The sequence below is a fragment of the Rattus norvegicus genome, chromosome 16, assembly GCF_036323735.1.
Source record: "Rattus norvegicus strain BN/NHsdMcwi chromosome 16, GRCr8, whole genome shotgun sequence".
Classification (NCBI taxonomy): domain Eukaryota; kingdom Metazoa; phylum Chordata; class Mammalia; order Rodentia; family Muridae; genus Rattus; species Rattus norvegicus.
The window spans coordinates 37,839,377-37,846,060 of record NC_086034.1 but is presented as its reverse complement, the minus strand read 5'-3'; the positions used below and the strand labels follow the sequence as shown (position 1 = coordinate 37,846,060).

The following is a 6,684-nucleotide window of genomic DNA, read 5'->3' as shown; positions in this document are numbered from 1 at the left end:
ACTGAGTGTGAGGATTACAACTGAGTGTGAGCACTACAACTGAGTGTGAGCACTACAACTGAGTGTGAGCATTACAACTGAGTGTGAGCACTACAACTGAGTGTGAGCATTACAACTGAGTGTGAGCATTACAACTGAGTGTGAGCACTACAACTGAGTGTGAGCACTACAACTGAGTGTGAGCATAAAGTATTAAATTTTGGGAGTTCGCCACCGTAGGGCCTCCAAGGGATTAAACTTATCATCGGGTTTACATGATGACCATTTTTACCCATTGGTTGTGTGGGGGTTTGGGAAGGGCCTTATGCTTCCTAGGCAAACGCTCTACCACTAAGCTAAATCCCCAACCTCTTGGGTTAATTTTTTAAGATGTATTTACTTATTTTATGTATTTATGAGTACACTGTAGCTGTTTTCAGACACACTAGAAGACGTCAAATCTCATTACAGATGGTTGTGAGCCACCATGTGGTTGCTGGGAATTGAACCTCTGGAAAAAACAGTCTGTACTCTTTTTTTTTTTTTTCCACATGGAGAAGTTTAATGAGACAAGAGTAGAAGAAGAGAGGAAAGGCGGCCGACCATGGGCATGTGGGAAGGGGAAAGGGGGCAAAAACAGAGAAGAGCAAAGAGTAAGAGGGGGTCTGTACTCTTAACCGCTCAGCCATCTCTCCAACCCCTGTTTGGGCTTTGTAATTAGGTTTCACATAGCTTGGGCTGAGTTGCTGTTGGGGTAGAACTCTCTGCCCACATCCAGAAAGACCACACCAATCCAACATGGTTCCACGTGCAGAGCTTTAATGAGAGAAGAAGAGTAGCAGAGGGGAAGGATAAAGGCCGGCCATGAGCACGTGGAATGGGGAGAGAAGGGACAAAGGAGAAGAGGGGAAGAGCAGGGAGCAAGAGAAGAAAGAACAAGAGAAGAGGAGGGGCCAAGCAGTCAGGCACAGCTGACTGTTGCCAGGTAACCGTGGGGCAACTGTGGGGGTGGAGCTTAGACAGAATACCAACAGTTGCAACTCACAATGTGCCAGAGGAGGACGGCTTCTTCCCGCTTCTGATCTCCTGCCGTGCCCTGCTGAATACTGGGATTACCGGCATGCAGCACCTTGCTGGGCTGGAACTTTCTAAAGCTAAAGCAGTTTGGCTTTATATGTTTATTTGACAGTTTCATTTCCTACCCTCAAAGCAAGAACCAGAAGAGTACAAGCAATGGAATGTAGGTAAAAACTGACATAACGTAACCCTCTCATTCACGATGAGTGCTACCTGCAGTCTGGACAGGACTCTAAACTTGTATGAAAGAAAACAGTAAGGACACGGTATACTGCCAGGACCTTACGGTCCCACTCACTTAGATGGCAATCAGTTGAAAAAAGACTGCAAACTTGGAGTAACACCCACATAACAAAGGGCAGAAGCTCCTGGGGGTAGAATCAAGCCTAGCCACGCCCAGGTAAACATCTGCAGTGATAAATTTAATCACTACTATTAATACCCAGCCCAACTCAGAATTCAAGTTTTCTTTTCTTTCCGAAGCTAGATTTCTTACACTGGCTCTCTTCACAGGCAAGAGCGGTGTCCTGAATAACATCCCCGACAGCTGCCAACCATAACAAACCTGTGTAGGGAAGAGGAGGTGCAAACAGCGCCGCCTTGTCTTTGGATTCTTCTGACTTGGGGCCATCACAACGCTCACCTTCTATGTTCACTGCCTTAGTCTTGGTTCTGCTTCTCTCTGCCCTTTTGGAATTAATCACTTTGTGTTCCCAGCTCAGCTTCATTTGTAATGCAGATTTAAACGGTTCTTTGCTCAGTAGCCTACAATTGAAGGCCAGAAACACCCGCAACCCACTGTTCCTCTGAAGCCCAGCCAATATAAGGAATTCTCTGCAAGTTACACGGGGTGGCTTACTTCAATAAGTAAAACCACCTCAAGAATACACATTTCTGCAATCCGGAATTTTTTCTCTTGATCAAGTCTTCGGATGTGTTTGCCTTTTGTCTTTAATAGTTCCAAACATATTTGTAAACTAGAAACAATTGTCTTATTATTTATGATGATTCTGTACTATTTAGATATTTTGCAAATTAGCAATGTGAGCCCAGATGAAGTGGGATAAATACCCTACACAGCTTGTGATGGAAATGGATCTTTCTGGAGAAGGCTTGAAATTGCTCTTCCTAGGATCAGCTTAACATTACTACCTTGCGACAACTTTTTTAAAAAAATTGTTTTGAAATTAAAAATTAAATATAATTAAATCCTTTTCCCCTTTCCCTTTCCCCCCTCTGACCTCTCCCATTTTGCTCTCTCTCAAATTCATGATTTCTGGCTTCTTCTTCTTCTTCTTCTTCTAATTGTTCTCTCTCTCTCTCTCTCTCTCTCTCTCTCTCTCTCTGTCTCTCTCTCTCTCTTTCTCTCTCTCTCTCTCTCACACACACACACACATATACATGGGGGGGAGCTAAATATGTAAACATGATCTGCTACATCTGTATAATGTTGCTTATGTGTACAGCTTCATATTGGATAAACAACTTGTGACTACCTTCCCAACTACCCAGAGCTAGTGAGGTCGTGGGTCTTGAAGGAGAAACTACAACTGTCCTTTTACTAAATAAAGCAGCTTAATCCCTGACTATACTCTTAAGTATGTATCCTTACTACCCACAGATAAGTGTGGCCCTCACTCCTCATCAAGCACACATCTCCATGGCAGATGGAGACCATTACAGAAAACCACAACCCATCAAACTGCAGAGCAAAGGAGCATGTGGTGCCCAGCCCCAGCTGATCCATCTACAGCTTGACTCCCTCACCTAAGGCTCAAGGAGCATCTCAGAAGAAAGGACTCAATGACTGTCAGAGTAACAGGAAGTCCTCTGTGAAATCATGTCCCCTAGAAATGTCACAGACACTACACTCACGAAGCCTCAACAACATGGCTGCCTAAACAAGGCCTGAACAGGAACAACTTCAGCGTACACATTAACATGGAATGGGGAGTTCTCACAGGGACCCAACCCTAGGAAAAGAACTTCAGGCAACTAAGGACTGCGGAGAGAAGGAGACAACTTTTGATGTTGAAGGGATTCTGACCAACTTGGGCATGGCGAGCATGTCCCTGGCAGGCCCTGCCCTTCTCCCCATTCCCTCTGCCTTGCTAAAAACTGTTAGATTACGCTCCTAAAGCTACCCCCCAAGGTCTACCCCCTTATTTGCCCACTTCCTCCTCCCTAGGCTGACTACTAAGGTTCAGCTATCAAAGTATTGAAGTCCAGTAATCAAAGCCCCCTTTGGCTCACCTAATTAACATGCTCAATTAAAATTAAACACCTCATCCTAACACAGGATTTCCCCCTTGCACTTTTGTAAATTGACATTTTTCCTATGTGCCACACCTATCTTCTATTTAGAGGCAGTCCTTTGTCCTCCTGGAAGAAATCCCCCTCCTCCTGCTCCCTTGTTCCCTTCCCCTTTCCCCCCCCCCATTCTCTATCTCCTGGCTTTGTCTCTTATTCCCTGTGCTTTGTCCCTCTGGGCCAAAGAAATCTCCTGTGTGTGGAGAACTTGGTCTTGGGGGTCATGAGCTGAAACTTTTCCTTTCAGATGTTGTTTTCTTTGAGTCTAGATGAGGGCTGCCTGAATTCGGCTTCTCGTGTTCTCAGGGTTTCCTTTTCCTTCTCCCTCGTCTAGGTCAGGACAAAGCTTGACATCTCTGATAAGGCTTGCTCTGGGAGAAGATGGGTGTTTCCTTCCATCCCTCCCCCTCACAGATCACAGTCATCCAAGCCTCCCATCCCTCCCCTCTCACAGATCACAGTCATCCAAGTCTTCTGTATTTGTCTTACATCTTGGGCCCAAACACTTGCCAATCCTACTTGCATGGTCATTAGAGCCCAAAGTCACTGTTAACCAAACCTACTAAACAATAAATCCTGAGTGGTCTGGCAGTGGCTTCCAGGGCATTGCCTACCTTCCTACAAACTCTAGAGTAGATCTCATATATTTGTATTCAGCATATCCAAGTAGTTTAGTGCTGGATTATTTAGCCAGTAGTAATGCTGGAAATCTACGACTCCAGTGTGCTTTGCTTTGAACATTTCCATCCTTGCTATCAGGGAATCTGGTAAGGTGTGGATATGAAACCACTTTGGAAAACGGGTTCATTTACATCAGGTACAATGGAATATACCTATATAGCTTACGATCCTAGCTATGTGGAAGATTAAGGCCAGTAGATACTTTGAGGTGTATCTAGGCAACATAACAAGACCCTTCCTTAGTGACCTGTAGTTCTTTGCCTAGGGTTAGGTTCCTGTAAGGTTTTCCCCCTTCCGTGTTAAGGTGTCTACTGGTGTTGTTCTTGTTCGGGTCTTGTTAAGGCAGTCATGTTGTTGAAGAAAAAAAAAAGGCTTATCTGATAGCTAGTTTTCAATCTTCTATAAATTATCATTGAAATTGTCTTCTTGGACAAAATAAAAAACTGTCTGAGCATGTACCCGCTACTCTGAACCAACTGAAGCAACCCTCTGGGGGATGCAACTGCTTCTTCAGCCATCATTAACAGGGTTCCCTAGAGGACTCTGGCTTCCACACAGAAGATAAAAGGACACTTCCTAGAACCAGCCACAGCATGTGTGAAGGGAAACAATGTTATCTTCAGAGAAATCTAGGTTCTCCTAGGAGTGAGGCCTTCAGCCTATGGCTGGAAACCTTTCCATTCTCTGTTTCTCTTTGTCTTGACTAATAGAATCTGCAAGTAAGAATATCGTTGCACTCATCCAGGTTTTATAGTATTATGACTATAGTGAGTAAAAGTTAACTTTCCAATTGACCAATTTAACCTAACTCAACAAGTCATTTTTAAATGCTATTTTATTGGACTGAGTATTAGGAATCCAACACTTCAGAAATAACTCAGATCATTTGGAAAAGCCTAAGGATGTTTGCTACTAAAAAAAAATCAAGGAGCGTTGTAGAAATTTCATGTGCTAGGTTGAATCTTTGTATGGTCTTGTGCTCTCTGGGAACTGTTAGCTCTGTGATAGCTGCCATAATTTTAAAGGTCTTAGGAATGCTATTGCTTACTTTCCCTTGGACATGTATTTTCCTGATTGCCAACACACCCGGAGAGTACTTCGATGCAGTCTAGAGTCTTCTTCAGCAACTCAAACACGTTTCCTCTTTCTATATTCTTAATGGAGACCAGATTCCTAGAAATAACCCTTCATCTCCTCGAAGACCCTCTCAGCCTCGCATTCCATTGCTCTGCCTTAGTTACCAGCTGCCACGGAGGATATCCTGAAGGGAAAAGTTCAAGATCAAAAGAGATGTCTCTGTCCGTGAACTAGCAAAGGTAATTTTCTCCTTTCTAGTTTTATTAACGGTGAGAATCTCTCTTCACATAGCACACTAAAGGCAAAGGTGCCGTGGAAAACGTATCACTTTTAAATCCCACAGAGGTTTACAAAGGTTACTCTAACAAGCATTTTCCAAGTCAAGCTATTTGTGGAATAATTACAGCTTGAGCTTTTCTGTCATCAAAATTAAATGGTTGATTCTTCAATGGCCCTTTGACTCCAAAAACCAATTCTGCTTCTGGCATAAATTATATTGTTCAAGGATAAACTTTGATTTCATTATGCTCTCTGACTCTGTTTCCAAAGTGAAGTAAAATGGAGTGCTCATTGAAAGCCAGTCACCCTCTACCATTTAAATTCACTCAGTTTACCATCTATCCCATAGCCCTGCTCCCTCTGCCCATTTACACAACCACATATATAAAAGTAATAATGCTCATCACTTGCAGTACATGGTTGAGACATTTTCTAATATTTGTATGTTTCGATTTCATTTCTTCCACATGTGGCTTCTCATCATATGTCCTTAATTCCAGAGAGTAGCTAAGTATTCTTATGACCGTCCCTAAGAACTAGAAGACAGAACTATAACAGTACTAATTATTAAGCACTTCTTTTTGGTTTGTTTTTGGGGTCAGTAAGATGGCTCGGTGGGCAAAGGCACTTACTACCGAGCCTGATAGCCTGAGTTCAATCCCTAGAACGCACATGCGGGAAGGAGAGAACAACCCTAAGTTATCCTCTGACCTCCAAATGTGCACGTGGTACATGTGCACACCACCTTCCCCATACAAAATATAGAATAAGTGTATCATTAAACTGAGATGAATTTTTTGGCATCTTTTACATTTGTTTGTAAAGCAATAGTTCCTCATACAGTTTTTCAGGCAAACTTTGTATGTAGGAATAGAGATTGTCCCACACCCGCCCCCCCAATCCTCCTTTCCCCTATATTCTTTCATTCCCAGGGTTCTCCCTTCTACTTCTTTGTTGATTTGCCCATTCCCTCCCTATGGCCTCTTTGTATTCAGTCTCAGGCACCCCTTTCTAGTGTTCTGGCCCTTATTCTTTCCTAAGCTTGACACTTAGAGACTAGAATTCACACAGAGAGAACATATGCAGTATTTGTCTTTCTAAACCCAGGTACCTACCATTACGCACTTCTATCCCAAGAATTACCCAAGTTAGAGCTTTCACCAGTGTGCTATTAGTTAAATTATGTCCCCTGGGGAAAAAGACAGAGTATGACTTTATTTGGGGGTAGGGTCATTACAGATATAGCTATATCTAAATGGAATTATAGGATACTCCATAACC

General features: G+C 43.1%; 1 long non-coding RNA gene across 1 annotated transcript; it reads left to right on the top strand.

The window, feature by feature from the left end:
• The first annotated feature begins 626 nt into the window (after positions 1 to 626).
• Positions 627 to 4,427, top strand: LOC134482496 (uncharacterized). Its single transcript, XR_010058693.1, has 2 exons — positions 627 to 1,223; positions 2,678 to 4,427. It is a non-coding gene; the product is annotated as an uncharacterized LOC134482496 (long non-coding RNA).
• Positions 4,428 to 6,684: the final 2,257 nt, after the last annotated feature.